At 36.1% G+C, this 20097-nt stretch overlaps 2 protein-coding genes across 2 annotated transcripts in view; one reads left to right on the top strand and one right to left on the bottom strand.

Annotated features, from left to right (window-relative positions):
- The window catches only part of LOC110835394 (uncharacterized), a 32152-nt gene extending 22165 nt beyond the window's left edge, over positions 1–9987 (bottom strand). Inside the window, exon 1 of the mRNA XM_022075548.2 lies at positions 9889–9987. The gene's annotated coding sequence lies outside the window, so the exon portion shown is untranslated. The remainder of the gene's footprint in view (positions 1–9888) is intronic.
- The window catches only part of LOC110835359 (non-canonical pre-mRNAs endonuclease FASTKD5, mitochondrial), a 58627-nt gene that overhangs the window by 18012 nt on the left and 20518 nt on the right, over positions 1–20097 (top strand). The window lies entirely within an intron of this gene.

Below are 20097 nucleotides of genomic sequence, written 5' to 3' on the forward strand. Positions count from 1 at the left end.
AGATACAATAAATGTTTGTAATGAAGTACACATTTTCAGAAAAAGATTTACAAATTAGTGGATTGGATCTTTAAAATTAAGTCGTGTAAAAATTATGTCTGAATGTAAGAATAATTCTTTGTTTGTTTCTAGAAGTGCATTAAATTTTGTGTTAACGGCCGTGAAAATGTTCCAGATTGACAAATAATAGTTGTAACATGGCGATACTGAGATCTCTTCATATAGACCTTCCCCTTCAATATTTCTCACAGGAAATAATCTGGCAGGGTTAAAGCTATAGGCTTTCCCCGCCAGAGTTCTTTTGAGATAACCCGGAACATTGCGTACCGTTGGAATGGACGCCAGAACCTTGCGTGACATGAGAAGCTGTTTCACTATGACTTATGTATGCACCTAAACATAACTATCGAAGCTTAAATTTAATGCTGAAAGTCTGAGGTCTGTAGCATAAGGACCATTCTGTAAAATATGTCCGTGAACACACCCATTATCATACAAAAATATACTTGTAGCTACATTATTTAATCTATTCCTGAACCTTTGACGATGCACTTGGTTTGTACAAATTTCGTTACCTGGATGAGTTTTAATGTAACCTCTTTTAATTACCGGCCCTTCGAATTAATCCTTTAGTACAATCATTCTTCTCACAGCAGAGCTTAAAGTTTAAGTTCTCTAGCAGATGAATTTCCTAAACCAAAACGCTAGGAACATTTGTACTTCATTACATTTCGTGCCGACTTAACGATCAATCTACAGCACTAATTAAGATAAATTGTGAGTGCTGAGCTTGGATTTAATCTGAGAAAATATTACAGATTAAGGATTTTCAAAAGAAATTGCTGTGGTGAATATTTTGACACGAGATAAAAAAATAACTGGAGGTTAAAAAATGTTACATAGGCTTAATCAGGAGATTCATGATGATGTTAAGAGTGATTGAATCAAGAATGACTAGGTAGATAGGACATGTAGCACGGATGAAAGCGGTGGTAAGTACAACCTTGTGGTCTACGTGTCTCAGGGGAAGAGGTCATTTATTGCACCTGAGCATAGATAGCAGAATTTTATTAGAATAGATTTTAGATAAAAAGATCGTCAGAATTAAGATTAGATCCAACTAACATAAGACATGGTCTAACGTCGGGTATCGTGGTCATATTATCATGACACTGAAATCATAAAATGAGTGTTAGGAGCCGAAATGTTGGAATACTATACTATCTACGTATATATACAATAGGATATTTTTCTGACTCTATGACTGAACAAGTTCTCAGTTTGACGCCACATATCAATGTACACGTGCTGCTATCATTAGGGAACTTATAAGAAATTCTAAAGAAGGAAAAAGTAAGGAAATTTATTGCATAGTTACGAGTAGTCATGAACAATATTAAAATGTAAAATTCATAAGCTTCTGAATGTTAAAATCCACTGTGTCAGTGAAAAGTGACTTTAGTGTCTGATATGTATTCACCCTGTTTTCTGTTACCTGTCCTCCACTATTATTGTGAGCATATGAGTCTCTGTAGCAGGTCTCGTAGTAGTTTTATAAGTTGATTCCGCATGTCCACGGTGTTGCGATCAATAAAATTATCGGCCCATGGGGATATTGATAGATTAATTGCATAAATATTAAATCAGTGACGGACACAAATCAAAATTTAAAACTTTTTTTGAGAATGTGGGGCAATGTATTTATTTGCTAACTGAACAGATTACTCACCCCTGGGTTCCCAAACCCAGCAAACGGCTTGCCTACCTGTTGATTCGAAGTGAAAGTGTGATCACCCCTGCCCCTCCAACCCATCATTTCCGCCACTGAATTTAATTAAATTGCCTTTTGTTTGTCGAAAGCTGAAACCCGAACCACTGCTTCATATGTGCTAACTGTCTAATGTTAAATCGTCCGATATCGACACCTTTCTTTTTAATTTATTTAATGACGTTTCTAGACTACGTAGGTCTTGTGACGTTGAGTGAGAAATTAACTGTGAGTGATGAACTGCGAAACATGTGGAATCGTTCTTTTGTACGTGAGTCTATCTTCGTCTCTCGGGAGAACAAATTTCACATAAATTAATAAAGCGGAAGTGACGTCAGTTTGGAGATAATTACACAATATGTAGAATCATATAACGTAATTGTTACGCAGTATTACTGTAATGTGAATGAGAAGGATGGGAAATGTAGATTTCATTATAGGGAAATAAAAAAGTCATTCGATATTTTGCTCGGATAATATGGAAGCATAAACATACATGGCAGGGTAATATTGTAAGAGATCTCAGAGAAGTGAGGGGAAGATTAGAGCGAATTCATCTGACTCATAATAGGGTAAAATAGCGGATTATGGTGAGCACACGTTTGAAGCTTCTGTCGACTTTTGATATGATAAACCGTCATCGACAAAACTGATCCAGCAAATATCTTTCTTCTGGGATGTCGCACGGTGTAGACTGGTAGATATTGATCGACATTTCAGAGGTCAGTATCTACCAGACTACACGGCACAGTAATCCATAAGACAGCCGTGAGAACCTGAGAAGACAGTGGAGAAACGCTAGTCTAGACAATGGACAGGAACCGATTAACAGAGACTATACATTATGTAAAGGTGTGCCAATTTATATCCAAACGTACAAATCTAATTGCAGCGTCAAAAGCCGATTAGCACTAATGTGAAATGTGATTTCGCGTCAAATCAAGAATGTTTCCAAACAGATGACAGCGTGAGAAGCGATCAGTAACACTCTATGTTCCTGTTGCATTAGTTGAACTGAATAGCGATTGGTTACTGGACGTAATTTAATGGATAATTCAATAGTAGATAATAGTTCTTGAAAAGCTGATAGTTTCTCAAGGAATTCTATCGGGGAAGTCGACGGGGTCATCATCAATTATAAAAATTTGTGATTTGTCGTCGTCGCCAACCTATTTGTAGCCAACCAATTTGTAGTCAAAAAATGACGTCATCAAACAATGTTACGTTACATTTGTTTACTCGGCATTGTTGTACCAACACAATATTATATATTATAATAGAACACAACAATCAAATTGGTTGGTTATAATAGAAAACAACAATCAAATTGGTTGGCTACAAATTGGTTGGTTGTAATAGAATACACGTCATCAAACAAATATTTGTTTACTCGACATTGTTGCGTATACCAACACAACAATGCCGAGTAAACAAATGACGTTTCATAACGACGAGATCAACAAGAAGAACAGTTGGCCTCTGAACAGCGACGTAAAGAAGTATTCGGCACTGTTGTACCAACACAACAATGACGAAGGGGGGTTAGTTTAGTGTCTTACTCAAGATTTTAAGGTTGGTTGCTTTTTAAACACTTGACCAACCCAAGGGGGGGTTGGTCAAGTGTTTTAACCCTCCATTCGGGGGGTTAGTTTAGTTTCTTACTCGGGGGAGGGGTGCGTTTTAAAAACTTGACCAACCCCCCGAGGAGCTCCGAAAGGAGCGCTCTGCTCTAGTAAATAAAATTATGCGTCGGTTATTGTGCGACTCCAAAGCTTCCTTTATAGTGTACGAGGTTCGATCGGAAAGTTTCCAGACTGCGCGTATAAAAAAAAAAAATTATAAAAAAAACCCGTACACTTATCTCAGGTATTAAATTCATCCATCACCCTCGAAGTAGTTCCCCTGGGAGTGAACACAACGATCTCAGCGCCGCTGCCAAGCCTGGAAGCATCCCTGGAAATCTTTCTTTGTCAGCCTGTCAAGCACCATCTGCGATTCTGCCTGAATCTCTTGCCAAAGACTCGCCAAAACGGCTACGGAAACCTATGAAATGCTAAAGCAAGCATTTGGGGAATCCGCAATGGGTCGTGCACAAACTTTTGTGTGGCATTCACGTTTTAAAAATGGCCGAACCTCTGTCGATGATGACGAGCGTTCTGGACGACCATCTTCGAGCACAACGCCCGAAAATGTTACGAAGATTCGGCAGGCCATTCACGAAGATCGACGTCGTACCATCAACGACTTGTGCGACATTGTTGGGATAGGCTATGGGACCTGTCAGCTGATTCTAAAGGACGGAAGCGGCCGTCAAAGTGACGCAACCACAACTGGCTGCTGCATCATGACAACGCGCCAGCGCACACCGCCCTCAAAGTTCGGCAGTTTTTGGCCTCAAACACCATGGCCGTCATCCCGCACCCTCCTTATTCGCCGGATTTAGCTCCGTGTGACTTCTTCCTCTTCCCAAAGATGAAAATTCAGCTAAAGGGAAGGATATTTGAGACGATAGAAGAGATTCAGGCAGAATCGCAGATGGTGCTTGACAGGCTGACAAAGAAAGATTTCCAGGGATGCTTACAGGCTTGGCAGCGGCGCTGGGATCGTTGTGTTCACTACCAGGGGAACTACTTAGAGGGTGATGGATGAATTTAATACCTGAGATAAGTGTACGGGTTTTTATAGGCGCAGTCTTGAAACTTTCCGATCGCACTTCGTATATAGTCAGTAGAAAATCGCATTAAAGTTTTAATATTTTGGAAGAGTTTCACTCTTCTGTATAACTGCAACTAAAATTTAAATTAATATAATATTTCCCAGATGCATAATATAATAATTACACAAAAATATCGTATAAAAGGCCAGAACACTACAGGGTGGGTGCAAAGATAATTATTTAATACCTACTACTTCCCACCCACTCTGTATATTTAATAGATCTAATATTCCTAATAGTCCTAATAGACCTGATAAGTCGAACGCCCTAACTTTGTGCTGTTTGTCACATGGAGTAAAGTTCCAAAATCGATTACTTTATAATTATAATATTGTTATTTGCAACTGAATGAGTGGTTGAGGGGACAATCATACGTCTCGCTCATGTTGTTTCTAAATTGGAACTGAGAATATAGTTAGTTTTATCGACAGTGACACCGTGATATCGATATAAGAGTACTGGAATTGCAGAAGAACGATAATTCTGCCGTCACTATCGCCGCCAGCGTAGCTTCTTCCGCTGCTTGCGCTGTAACGGGGACAGGCACAAGCGCCTACGACTAATTTGCACAAAATTCACAGAATGCGCTTAATAGAGAGCTCGTGGCCACATCTCTCTGTCCACACGTTTCCGATTCAAAAGTGTTCTTCAGATTTCTGTTAAATGTAATACTGGGGGGTGGTCCTCCGCTGATATTTGCCAGACCAATTTAACGTCTTCGCTTACCTGTAAATTATAGATCCCACTTCTGCCCACATTAAACTTCATAGTGTTTCTCCAACATGCCTCGTCTTCGAAAAATAAATAAATAATGTGTGCATGACTCGTATAGGACTCATTAATATTTACGTCTTATATTTGAAACATTATTCTATATATTGAATATTTAAATTAGTACAAGGAAATATATTTTGTGATGCTTAGGCATTTAGCGTTCATCTGGGAGATGATAAATATGCACAAAATTTTAGTAAGCAAGCCTGTAGGGAAGACACCACACGGAAGATCTAGACGTAGATGGGAGAACCATACTAAAATAGGGATTGTGGGAAAGGGTTGGAGGTTTCGGCGTGGATTCATCTTATCCACTACAGGGACCGGTTAAGGACTCTTGTGAACATTGTAATGAACTCCTGGTTCCATAAAAGGCGGGTCATTTCTTGGCTAGCTGAGCGTACTGTTAGCTTCCCGATAAGGATTTTGCTCCATAGACTTTATTAGTTATATATGTATCATGGTTTTAGTGAGATTATCTTTACAGTAATAAATTTGTCTCTGAAATGAGCACAGATAGCCATTAAGCCCAATTAGGTGTACAGAATACACATTTTTTCTCTAGCCGTAAGTGTCTCGGACACGTTATATTCCAAGCCAGTTTTAGACAGGGTCCGAAAGTTTAAATATTCGAACAAAACAAATTATACATTTTGGGATGTCATTCGTTAAAATGGAAGGTTTCTTTCAAAATCTGCTTAAATTGTACTTTTACAAGTAACACATTTGTTTCCGGTATATTTGCCCCATACATTTTAATTCTGACAACAGTTTTCAGTAAGTACACCTACAAAGCGTAGTAATAGGCAGTCAGAGTCAATATTTGAGTAATGGTCATCTCTTGAGTGTTAATACCACACGATTATTTTTTTAATTTCCGGCTTTTGAAAGCTTTTCGAAATATTACACAAAATAAATATTAGACAAGTTAGACCCAAATTCGTGGAATGCTTCTTATTGTTCATCTCAGAATCCCGTGCCTATCCGTCTCCCACCTTTAAACATATTTGTTAAAAATTCACGGTGTGTAATTTTAGCCCCTGGTTTATATGAACGCCTGTTGCTTTAAGGGAATATCGTAAATCGATTTTGTTTGAGAACAAACTATTTGGACCTCTGACAAGGGAAGTAACAGGAGTAATGGATGGGAATAAAAAATAGTCTGAAAAACTGAAGCAAAGTTACTATATGGGAGATTAAGGCTTAGGATTAAGTATAATATTAAAATAGATTTTAAAATTTATATGATTGCAGTGGGTTCAACTGCCTAGGATAAGATCAAGTGCTCGACTATTGTGAATGTGGCAGTGAACATTTGATTTCGGAAAGCGTTTGGATTTATTTGTCTTCTTGCTGGGAGACCATCAGCTTCCCAATATGGACTTTGATTCATGCCATTATTTACTTAATCACAAAATTTTGAGTTGTTTAGATTTCCAACAATGTATCTGTAGACCTGTCTAAAATAACAATGAACATCGAAAGAATTATTTGCGTAAAATCACAAATATCTAAACCTGTAAATTTATTTACAGTTTATGCTCTATTTTCGCGCATAAAATTAACACAAGTTATGGATACTTCCGTTTGTCTGTCCATTCGTCTGCATGTTGCAGCTATGAATGTTGTCATGAATGTAAATTTCATGCTGTGGGCTTACAATAAGTATTGTTAAGTCAAACTTGATTTTGATCCTTATAAGTCGTATAATGAACTTCACGAGGTTTGTTTAAAGTGGTTCATCGTGTTAAATATAAAATAAAATATTTATAGTGGCGAATGCTCTGGTAGTAGTGCACCGGGAATCCAATAAAATTTGACGAATATAAACGAGTTCGTTTACTGTTTAAAACAACAGCGGTGTCTTGTTGTTTTTATTTTTACTGAAATACCTTGGTATTGCGGTGCTTTTGTTGGGAAGGGGGCAGGGTTTCATAATATTGTAATTCCGAACAACCTGGCTTTTAAATCAGGATTCGCCATTGAAAGACACACCGCATTAACTTCTCGAAACGTTCGAGCTACGTGCCCAGCTCATCTTAATGTTGTCTGAACAAACTAACCGTATGGAGCTTGATCGTGTTTGAATATTCAAGATATTTTCCTCTCTCGCAGAACCCGAAAGTTCATCACCGTTTACACAAGAGCCAAACATTGAAACTTATTCTGGTTCATCTTCAGTCTCAGTTCAGTTATAATATCTTTCCATTTAGGTCCAGGTCAACCAAGTGTCTTCTTCTTTTCCACTTTTCTCGTTAAATTTTTTACTTAAAGTATTTATCGCCCAGAATGCCGCAGTTTGCTACGTATCTGCCCCTTTCATGCACGTTAGTTCCATTTTTTATTTATTTTGTGAAGAGAAAACAATGCGAAGCTTCTCATTATGTCGATTTATTCACCCTCCTGTTACACCTCTATTTCAAGTCCAGAAATTCTCTTTATTGCCCTGTTCCCCCGTTCTCTTCAATTTTTACCTTCCTTTACAGTAAAAGACTACGTTTAATACGCATATAAAATAATATATAATAATAGTAGTTTTGTAATCTTAGATTGTTTATCTTAGTATTGTAGAATATCAAATGAAAGATTCTGATATTTTTTTATTTTAAACGGTTAAATTCCGACAGAAATTAGTTCCCTGTGACGTGCTATCACTCTGTGTTAAACACAGAACTGGGAGTACATGACTGGGGATTTATTGCTTGTTATTAAGCGGTCTTTATAACAATGAAACTTTCAGTAAATTTTGTATAAAATTCTGTTCAAATACTTTATTTGTGCGCCACAGAATCAGACTACAGCAAAGAGGAGACGCGTACATAGACTGCTATTGTCAAAGCACTGCAACCTCTTTCTTTAATGAAGGTACTCTCTCATATTGCAGACCATCAATAACTTGACAATGGACGCAACTTTAATTCTGAACGGCAGCTCTTCCGATAGAGTTTTATAATGCTTTGGTACCTTCGAAAGATTATTAATATAACTGAATGACTAAAAAATGTATAATATATTTTGCACTTAAATGTTATATTTATTATTACATAAAACATCTTGAAAACTGGCAAGTAGTTTCCGAATTTCTACATCTTACGGTCTTAGGCAATTTGAGCACTCTCAGACATTGTAACTATGATTGTATAATCTCCCATTCAAAGTCCTGCCGTAGGTCCTAATAAGGACATAGTAAGCCTTGGACCGCAGAGGAGAATGAAACTCAGGTGGTACTGTGCCTTTAAGAAGTAGGGACATCTTCATTTTGAATATTTTAAGTAGGATTTTAAGTGGGGTTTGGACTGAAAAAAAATACGATACAATATTGTGATGAAAGCATATGATGTTCCAATTGGGAAGAAGTCTAAGACATTTTTTATTATAGAAGCTAGTGTGAAGTTTGAGTGTTAACCATTTAAAACTCTGTAAGTAACTGCATTTTCCACCTGCTTTAACATGCAAAAACTCCACATTCTTGTCTACAAATTGTAGTTAATGGGTTTGTATGATTTTCGCAATAAATATTTACATTCGGCATCTTCAGGGGTCTTTTACCGTGGGTACAGAGCCCGGCCTTGAAACTGACTTATTTCCAACTAGGGGCTTGGTCTAGAAACCTTTTGTGCCATGCCTTTGCGACGTGGTGCAGGTCTGAGGGTTGATTTAATATCACTTGATTTTTAATGCGAAATTGTAACGTGCACCCTCACAAGTGCAATTAATTCTTCGCAGGTTTCATAATGAGAATGAAATTGATATAAAACTTCTCGGAGAACGTGCATCTACCATCAGGACTTATGATGATGGACACGTTTTTATCCACACGGCTGATCGCCCTAGAAGACTTTCTTGCAATTCCTTTCCTTAGAGATGTTCGCAGAAGGCCATTCACTGCACGGAACGATTATTACGAAACTAAGTTGTTGCGGTTTATCGGTGTTTTTCTCAAATAACTCCCACAAAGAACTTTAAATTTATGATAACTCTCTTAGGGTGGTATCTGGTTCGAAACTTGGCTAAGTTACTGCATATCTTACAGAGGTCTTTAGTAGATTATCGCAGTCTTCCCAGTTTGTATTTATTCTTAAACCAAGTCTTTACACACACTCACAGTAGGCTATACTCATGATCGTTTTGTCATTCGTTCGAAACTGCAGTCGATCTGGAGTTGCGATGGTAATTATTAAATACACTGAAAAGTTAATCACTAACCGTACAAAGTCGATAGTTGTAATTTAATTCATCTCGTAAGACTTTAGCAAAATGGTACATCTGTATCTTTCCCTTTTAAAATAATGTCAAGTTACACTACAGATAATAGTTTTGTTTAAATGCAAGCAACTTTCAAACTTCAAGTAAATAATCCCCAAATATTATGCTGCTTAATTTCTCATAGTGACCATTTTTCACGTGTTTCATTTGCACTTACCATCATAGAGTTGTTAAAAATCTTCTTAACAGTTAACCAGAGAACACAAATATTTCAGGCAAGAAGAGGGAACAATTTAGATTAAGAAATGCGTGAAGGCCCAAAAAATTTTGAAAACTGATGGAAAACAAAGTTTTCTGAGCATAGCGAACAGACATGTTTAAATTCTGCCAGTAGTTTTGCCGACTGGTTGGTATTGCAACTTACCTGAATCTGTAAGTCTTCGTGAGAACCAGGAGTTGTCTCTGGCGATCACTGCCGTGCGTCTGTAGAGGGAACGACGCTGGTTCCTGTCTATTTAAACAGGACGTCGCGGCGCGCAGAGTCGACCCACGTGTTATCTAGCGGCGCACCGTGTGATGTCATAGACACGTCATGGCAAGGACCAACCAGAGCCCCGTTCCGAACAATTCAAGAAATATTCATTCAACCGAAAGCGTGGGTAGCATACTTCTGACAAAATGTTACTTAATTAGATTACAAGGCCTTAATAATACCTTACCAGTTAATGGCGTTATTCAGAACAAAGTGCATAGAGAGTGCAAGGACATAAAAACTCAACAGGAGGATGTAAAATTATGTAATGAGGAGCTTATAATTCGTACTCTTCAGCAGATATTAGTGTAGAAAAACTACCAAGTCAACGACGTTGAGATAGGCTGTGCATGTAGTACGTGTAGAAGTGACGAGAAAATTTCTGTTGGAAATCGTGACGCGAATGGAGCACGTGTTTAGGCAAATTTGGATATTAGGGAAACAGGACTACTTGAGGGGAGGAGTTTTTTTTATTACTTTCAGAGAAGGTGATTATTAAAGTGATGTTGTGAACACGGTAATTAGCACTACATAATGTGTAAAATGTAGAACATTTCTTAATAAGCTCAGCAACTACCATGTTTTTAAATATGATTCTGCACCACGCACTTAGCGTTGTACGCGCTGTTTGGTTGAAATGTAAATTGTACACTCAGAAGTAGACTATGCTTTAATTTAACATTCTGTTTTATTCTGCTACGAATATTTCCTTATGGACCCATGAAGTAGGGACAATTTTACCTGAAGGCTGGGACAGAGTCAACCTCCGAGACTTTGGAAGCTACGTAACCAGACAGTGGACAATGCTCAAAGAAAATATTAAACTTAAAGTGTTAAACAACTGTCACAAAGTTTTAGAATCACGAATCCTCTAGGTTGATGTACATGTAATTCTGTGTTATTGTATTACGGAGGTGACCTTTTCGAATCTCAAACCACCATGGGAATTCGAGGACAGTACCATCAAATAGGCCACGACCACATCCATTCATGGCTGTCTTCACTTCCTCGATGCTGTGTGAAATCTATAATTGAAAGTGTAACTCGTGGATGTTCAATAATTAGTTATAATATGTGTCTTCTGATGTTGCCATGAAGACTTCACTATTTGTGCTACAATAAATCGTAAAGAAAATAAATGATTTTAATTGGTATATACAACTTTGTGGCAACAATACATTGGAAAAATAGACTGTTCATTTATCCATGGCCTGCTATGTAAATGTACTTCGACGCAGTGAAATAGGTGTGTCACTACATTAAATCGTATTATATAGTCTTTAATTGAACAAATAACAGTGAAATTTTACTTTGTATGTGTTAGAGTTTTCAATTAAAACGTGTTTTAATTTCTACTTCAGATTTCGGCCAATTAGAATCACGCGTCTTCAGTTCTTGTTGTAATATTTCTTTAAAATATGTCACATATTTTTTTAAACTAGAGCAGAGCGCCCCTTTCTGAGCTCCTCGGGGGGTTGGTCAAGTTTTTAAAACGCAACCAACCCCCCTTCGGGCGGGTTGGTTGCGTTTTAAAATCTTGAGTAAGAAACTAAACCAACCCCCCCCCCCCCCGAATGAGGGTTGAAGGGGGGTTGGTCAAAGTTTAGTGTCTTCCTTTTTGCCACAGGCTGTTTTTCCATGGTAACATGCAATTTATGTTATTAAAAAGTAACGAATAGTCAGCTGTACCTCTTAAGAGATCGTTGGACACGTTTTGTTCTGCACCATTTTCAAACACAACGTAAACTCGTGTTAAAGTTTCTAAGATATGTCGCGCATAGTAAAGAGAACTTTAAAATTGTCATATTAAATTCTTATGAAGGAAGGTAAAGAATACATTTGTTTAGATTCAGCCATTGCGTGACAGATCTATACAGCGTTTTCGTGTTTAACTAACCAGCATAATTAGCACTGTGTGAATAATTTAGTCGATCAATACCGGACTTTTCCATGGGCAATGTGGATGCATATAATATATATAGAAGCAGATACACAAAATTTAGCATACCTTTGTGAATCCTATAATTCTTATCCATCAATGAAATTATAACCTCTATTTAACAATTGTAAATGTGTAGTGTAGTCTGTGTTGCTGTTTCTCTGGATTTGATCCACCTTTTATTATACTAAAAACGAGACTACTCCATTTCGGGACCTGGTTCAAGTCAAGGGATTTTGATTAGCCATTTTCTATCGGACCCAGCAGAATAGGCATTTTTACCTGAAGATGTAATCAGAACCAGCTTGCGAAGAGTAGTGGTTTCGTTTTAAATCCAAAAAATAAATACAGAATGTAACGAACCATTGTTAGAACCCTTTAAAGCTGTATGTAATGTGTACTTAATAGGATCGTCCGGTAGATGAAATTACAAATGGCATGCCCTTCAATTGCAATGAAGTTACAATTACAGAGAGAACTCAAAAATGTGTACTGAAAAAATAAAGAAGCAATTTGTCTCTCTGTTACTGCACACATTAATGGAGAATACAGCACAGGATAACTCGTTCAATATAATTCAAAGTCGTATTGCAATATTGCAATAACAAATTAACTGACATAATTAAACATATGATTTCTAGGCAATCTAATCCCAGTCAAGAATTTCATTCGTTTTTTTATTAACTATTGCTATGTTCTGATGAAACAGTTGAGCACTGATAAATTTGTTTGTCATGTATACTCGTCAGTAGTTGTCAAAGTTTCGGGAAAACATACTACATCCATCTTCAGGGCTAGAATTGTTAATGCTAGGAAGTGGAGATATTTTACTTTGGGGCACTGAGTAAATCAACAAGAAACCACAGTCTTTGGCCGGTCTCAGGAGACAAATAAAAATGTGTGAAGCGTACAGTACGGTGAAATAAATTCAACATGCCTAGTAGATTTCTTTCTTCGTATTTTGATAATGTTACGTCTGGTTTGGGATCGAAAAGATGTGTTGAACGCTATAAAACGTTAAAATAAAACCTGATCTTACGAAGACAGCATTTTGTTTAATGGCTTAATTTTACTTTTGATGGCATTTCATAGTAAAAACTAAATACAAATTACGAAAATTTTCTCAGAGTTTTGTAAAATAATTAATGAAGTTTTTAAAAATGTGAATTACTTTACAAGAATGAATTTAAGATAGAATATTCAGGTATGCCTATACATATGATCCATTTTAGTACAAAATATTACCTGCTGGATCAAGTAGCTCATTTGTTATCTAACAAAATACTAAATACAAGTTCATAGCGGCTTCTCTGTTTTTTTACATTCTACAAAACGATTAACCTAACAAAAGTTTTATATTTTTTTAAAGCTATGTTGGCACTCAAAATTTCAGAACACCACAACCGTACGATGGTGGTCGCTCCCACACGATTGCCAATTTGTTTTATTGATAACCCATATGAAGTTAAAAACTTTAAAGGTGAAATACTTTGTAATGACATAAAGCTCATTACAAGTTTCATAAAAATCCGGCAATTGATTGGAAATTTACTATAGGGGACCGATGCAGAGAACTGACAGTACTATTGCCGTATGTATTTTTCGTTTGAAAAGAGGCTAAAAATACAAAAACTCCACTCAATTGCAGCTTCCCTTGTGACTAGGGAACTAAATGTTGCAAACATACGTCAGCTCTCGTCTCCAGTTTATCAAAGTTGAAACGCACTTTTCCTGAAACGTTGTACACAGCATTATATCACTTTGGACACAAATAGAGTTCATCACTTTGTAACATTACATTAATTGTTAGTTACTGATGTAAGTTCCAATTTCACGACGAGTATCTGCCCATTGTTTCCACTAGAGTTAGCGCCTGTTAAATGTCGTTCTTTTACATCAACAACTTATCTTAATGATCCAATACTATTGTCAATGTTTGTAGATAACATTTGTTTATAATTAATACAGAGTTGTTAAGGAGTACAGATGTATTAATAATTTCATACCTTAATGTGGGTAAGTTCAAAATGTTAACCCATAATAGGGTCTTTGTGTCGGTTCACATGTTTCAGCTTCCAAATCAAATAAATTTTAGATTGAAGATTTCCGTCTTCTGGGTTGTTGCGCTGTGTAGTCTGGTCGATGTTAACCAACGTTTCAGAGGGCATACTGCCTCCGTCATCGCCCTGATGATGGAGGCAGTATGACCTCAGAAACGTTGGTAAACATCGACCAGACTACACAGCGCAACAACCCAGAAGACAGAAATCTTCATACTCATCGCCCCGATGACGGAGGCAGTATGACCTCTGAAACGTTGGTAAACATCGACCAGACTACACAGCGCAACAACTCAGAAGACAGAAATCTTCATACTCACCGCTGTGAGAACCTCAAGTCTTACAAATTTTAGATTAAAAGTGATATTTGAGGATAATTATTTTTGTTATCTGTAAATTACGTACCCTAATTCAAATTATTATTCTCAAATATATATTTATTATTCAAGTCTATACACAAACTTTTAAATTGTAGATGTTAAAATTTAAAATCTAAAATCGCCATTAATATTCTGCGCCATTCATCGTGATCTCGATGTTACAATATTACAACATGTTTCAATGTCATAGCATCATCTTCAGGTTTTTATTTTTAAAACTATTCTATATTTATTAATGCACGCTTTTCATTGATTGTAGATTGTAGATTACTGTTGTGGGTGTTCCTTTAATCTTATTATTATTTTGCATATTATGTTGCGTATTATGTTATTTGTTCATTATTCAAGAGTTTGATGTGCAGTGTGTCCCCGTCTGATCAGGTGAATGTCAGTTCATAGACTTGAATAATAAATATATTTTTGAATTTTGAACACAAACATGACGCATCTAAACTATAAACTTATTATTCTCAAATTAAAATTGGCTGACGTTCGCTAAAAACTTCGACCCTTATTACATAACTGTGGAACAGAACCTAAAAAGATACACGCCAGTATCTCACTGATAAATATATTTATTTAATTTGTTGCTGTGTGGTGTGTATTTAACCAAGTACAAGGAAAGCGAGATCTCTGGGAAGAACTTAAGATACCTATTTTTATAACAGTTTTTGTTTATAGTGAAAAGAGATTCTGGAAGAATAGGGCAGTGTACATAATAAACTACGCAAAATTTTATTTCAGTAATATCTGCTAGTAAGAATTTCCTCTTCGTCAATTTTTTTTCAGTAACAGTCTCAAATTTTCTTCCGTCACCATGGTTATAATTGTTAGCATAAACAAAATGGTGGTTCATAGACCATTTGTAGGTATGCACTAGAAATTTCTTTAAACGTAATCCAATTGTTGCAACATGTCGGTGAACGGTCCTAAAACAGGGCTTTAACGAAACGTATTGTTGGACAACAATTGTTTCGGATCATATTCATTCAAGAATGGCGTAAGGTGCAACAATGACCTGGCATAGCATAAGTGAAATAATGGACTAAGGAACGATTTAGTGAGTGATAACTTTCGATGCAGGGAAGCAAGTGTCTGGGCCGAGATTCAAACCCGGAATCTCACGAATACGACTCACGACTAATAACTCTTGAGATGAGTGTCACGTTTTAATTTCATGCATATGCACAATATGCTCCTAAACTGATTTCTATCTTGTGTACGCTTTAAAAATTCAAAAATCACAGCGTACGACCTCGTAAGACAGGATCGCCAATAATTGTATCGCTCTCAGACATTTTATGTTAGTAGATCTTCGACGAATACGCATTACATTTAAGGTAACTATTTTAATCTAAAGGTAACATGGTGGCCGCGCGAAATCTGTTTTAACGTTTTATTTCATAACGGCAACTAATAAGTCACTGAAGTTGAATGTATGAAATGTAAGGCGACAGATCTTGAACATACCTACAAAGTCTTTATGAAACTTCTTATATGTTAAGTATTACGACCATTAAGTCGATACGAATATTTGACGTTAAAGCTGACAACAATAACATGGTCGAACTCCGTACTTGTTGAAATTACGCAACAGAAATCACCATATATTATAGCTATATAGATTAAAGCATTTGACTAAGTTCTTCCAAGAATTTAGTGATCATTTCCAGAATTTTTTAGTCCCGTACTCTGCGCAAATAACATTTGTTGTGTATCTCTATCCTCAAACAGACGATAACAAAGAAATCAGCTATACAGTTCAGTTGATTATTTGCTGTGTTAATGTGAGCTTTGATCTCCCAATAAGCATCGAAAATGAAATTTCATCTATTCCAGCCGATTTTGCACAACTATAGTTCCAGACAAAACAAAGCAGAGACAGAAACTGGTGTTTCCATTTGATTTGACAACCATAACAATTAAATCGCCAATCAAGCATCACTTTTTGCTAATATTTTCCGAATAGCCGACATACATATGGAGTAAGGTCTCGCTTAAACATTTTTGTAGTGATTTAGTTTTTCAAGGAATTGCTTTTATGAAACCCATATGATTATTCTTGTTTTAAAAACAGATTAGTTATATGGTATCTCGCCTAAAGTGAGATAAGATTATCATTGTAAAGTTGTCTTACAATGATGTATTAGCATTTTTATGATGATATCCTGGTTGAATTTTATTCATTGTCTCTTATTTAAAATTACGCCAAATAAGAATTACAAAATTAAAATATAAATTCTACAATTTGAGGTTTCGAAAACTGATTGTAACCACCTTCAGGTAAGAAGGTAAAATATTTACGGACCAAAGTAATGAAAATTGTTTAACGGGCCGCACATGTAGACAACTTTTTACTTAAAGACAAAGATAGAACCAGTCTCGGAAACGTAAATTTTATAATTGTCATTTTAATTGTTTAAATTCTGATATTGGTGTAATTTTAAATAATAGGCGAAGTAGAATATACAATTAAGATATAATAAAGACATGAGAGTAAGCGCCGAAGAGAATATTTTGACTTAGGAGACGAAGAAGTAACGGATGGAGCGTCTTCTCTTCACAAAGTATATTAGAGTAATGAAATGAAGGATAATGATATGAGTTGGACATGTAATACGCACGATATTGATCACAAATTTATACATATTGGACGAAAATTCTGCGGCAATTTGGGATAGATTAGATGATAATATTGAAGTGGGACTTCAAGTATAAATTGAGTCTAAATTGAATTTAACTCTTAGTGGTGGACTCCTGTTACTGCTGTAATGCATTTTAGTTCCATAAAAATCTAATAATATCTTGAATAGCTGAGCGTATGAATTTTGCTTCATGATTTTGATCAGTCTGCAACCAGTAACTTGCAGAATATCGCCTGCAGAATCTTGTATAGACTACACGCGTCACACAGTTGCCGGAGAAGTTGCCGCTATGGCACGGCGCTTAAATAAGATCTTTCAGCTGGTCTGGTGTAGTTTACAGTTATGAAGAATAGCAAGAGCTACTTTGTTTGTGACTATTCTTTCGAACTTTGTCCATTGTTCCAGCTTATTTTCTTAAATTTGCTTTATTCCCTTCATTAGCCTCAAACCCAAAAATTATCCTGTAATAACAGGAGACCTGAAATGATTTCATAGGTTAAGATGGAGATTTTGAAGCATGTTACGGTACTGGTGACGTCCTACATTTGTTTTCTGTAGGTATCTCAACCAGGTTGCCAGTTATCCTGACAAGATTTTCGTTGCCTTGTCATCTTGCCCATCTCATTCGACTTTAACCTCGAAACAGTTTCGTTAGACAACCTGAGAGAAACCTTGCATGCCGTAGAAGACGATGGAAATTTTCATAGAGAGAAGAGCAGGTTTGCAGTTTGCTGAATTTAAAAGCGCTTAGATCTGTTGCAAGGATTAGTTTTGTTACTGAAAAAATAAGTAATATTAAAATAAATATTTAAATCAATCTTGCATTGGAATAAACTGAGCGTGAATTTACATAGAAAATTTTAATACATAATTTAAACAAATTAGTAGAAGAGATTAACGTTAGCAAAGATGAGACATTTGAATGCTGTAGAAGAAAATATGAAAAACATCTACTTTAAGATAATTTAAATATAAGAATTATAATAAATTAGTATATAATAAAATAATATGGCATGGACACTTTTGAATAATTAATTCCAGAGAAGGTTCTGAGTATAAAACTAAAATAAAATCCCCTCAAGTGAGAGACCGGCATTATGGTGGGAGAAACGTGTTAAAACATTCACACAGTGCAGGAAGAACATGAGAAAAAAATTAGGAAGAGGAACTTTGGGAAGATAGACACAGCCGGAAAGGTTTGGTTGTTAGACATCCGACTTGGAACGAGGACAGAAACGTCCTAAGAAGAAGTAGAAAGGTCACCAAAATAATTTAAATTTGCCGTCAACAAGGAAGAAGAAATATTGGTAGACCTCGTAAATGTTGTGCTGAAGATAAGACTGTATGTTATTTAAGAGATAAAAGAACAAAAATTATAATTAAATTTATTGTTAATAACAAAGAAATACGGGGGAGGAGAATATGCTGCTATAGAGTAAGAAAATAGAAATCATTGATGATGATAATGAAGAATAGATATAGTATGAATATTATGGCAATATGATGAATAATAAGAATGGAAATTATGAAGCAAACCAAAAGGATGAAGAACATGCTGATGAGATGCTTCTTGGCTATTCTGAGAAACGTCGTCTGAGACAGACACGAGGAGAATGAATGACATCACGTAGCAAAAGCGTTACGACTCCGATCTCTGGATTTTAGGAAATGTTAATAGCAAATTATTGTCCTACTCGGTTGACATTGCCTCCATCGGAGATAGTGGGAAGTTGCTGCTTTCAGCAAAATATCCCACAAAGAGATTTGAGTTTCCACATCCTATTAGATCATTCATCGCCTTTCTCCTTCATTTCTACCTAGCATATTATCTGAACTAATTCATGGAAGCATGATTATTCATTCAAAAGCGAAAGATAGTAACATGTATGTATGTAACCCTAGTTGGGTTTGTTATTTGTGTCTGGTCCGCTGATTCTGTTGTTACATAAACACTCGAGACATAGGTTCGAATATCGTTCGCTGCAAGAATATTTGAAAAACTTATCATGTGCTTTATGGGGCGACATTTTATACTGGAGACACTTTACACATAAGGAGCCCAACTACTTTTTATAATAATGCATAAAAATAACTTAAATCAGAATTCTGTGATGTCGAGGACTTCTCTGAGAGAATTTAAACGGAAATCAATTAAAAAAATTTAATATGCGCCGAATCGATACATTGATATTTATACCTTTAATTTAATATAATTTCTCGATGCAGTTTTAAGTATATTTTGGACTGTATTTTGACACTTATTATATCTAAATAAATACACTTCTTCAGAAAGAATGAAGTAATGTTTGGTGTTTTATGCAGAACGCATGGTAAAGCCATAAAGAGGATTCGAACCGAAATATACAAAATCTAATATCGATTTCACGTGAAGAAGTCAGAGAGCGCCTCTTGAGCTGAATTCTAGGACGTGTGTTTCTGTCGCAGGACACTCGAAGTCCGCAGACGTCACTTGAAGGGCTGTTACCACTGTGCGCTCTGCTCCAGGGTCACCCCTCCTCCCCCTCCGCCCACAGATTTAACACAGTGAGGACACTATCTTATGTTTGCAGAGATTAGCGTCCCACACTTTTCCATGAGACATAACCATTATAATGAAAATAATTAAATAAATACATGCGAGTTAGTTGACTGTTTGCCACACCCGTCGGTAAATTTGTCTTCTAGTGCAGACTTTTCAAAGCATTCCCCCACCTCCGTGGTCGTTCTTATTTATTTATTTATTATATTCTCATTCTGTTGCTGTTTTCATATGATCTGTATATATTTCATTTTTTTCCATTATCTATCAGTCAATCAATCTATCCATTTATCATCTTATGTATGTCTATCTATTTATTTTCGTATTCTGTCTTGCTGTTTTTTCGTATTATATCTATGTACTTAATTCCGTAAATTTTTCCATTGATTATTTGTTTCGTATTTTTCTTTTACCGGTGTTTTCTTTTCACCTTATTGTTCTTTTATATTTTGTGTATTTACTTTATGCACATATTGTGTTCCATTATTTATTCTGTAACCCGGATTCAATTCCCTTTTCAAAATTCGGCTATCCTTAC

This window comes from Zootermopsis nevadensis, unplaced genomic scaffold (assembly GCF_977971745.1).
Source record: "Zootermopsis nevadensis isolate Lab colony 2312 unplaced genomic scaffold, Znev_1.0 Znev_ptg000020l, whole genome shotgun sequence".
NCBI lineage: Eukaryota > Metazoa > Arthropoda > Insecta > Blattodea > Termopsidae > Zootermopsis > Zootermopsis nevadensis.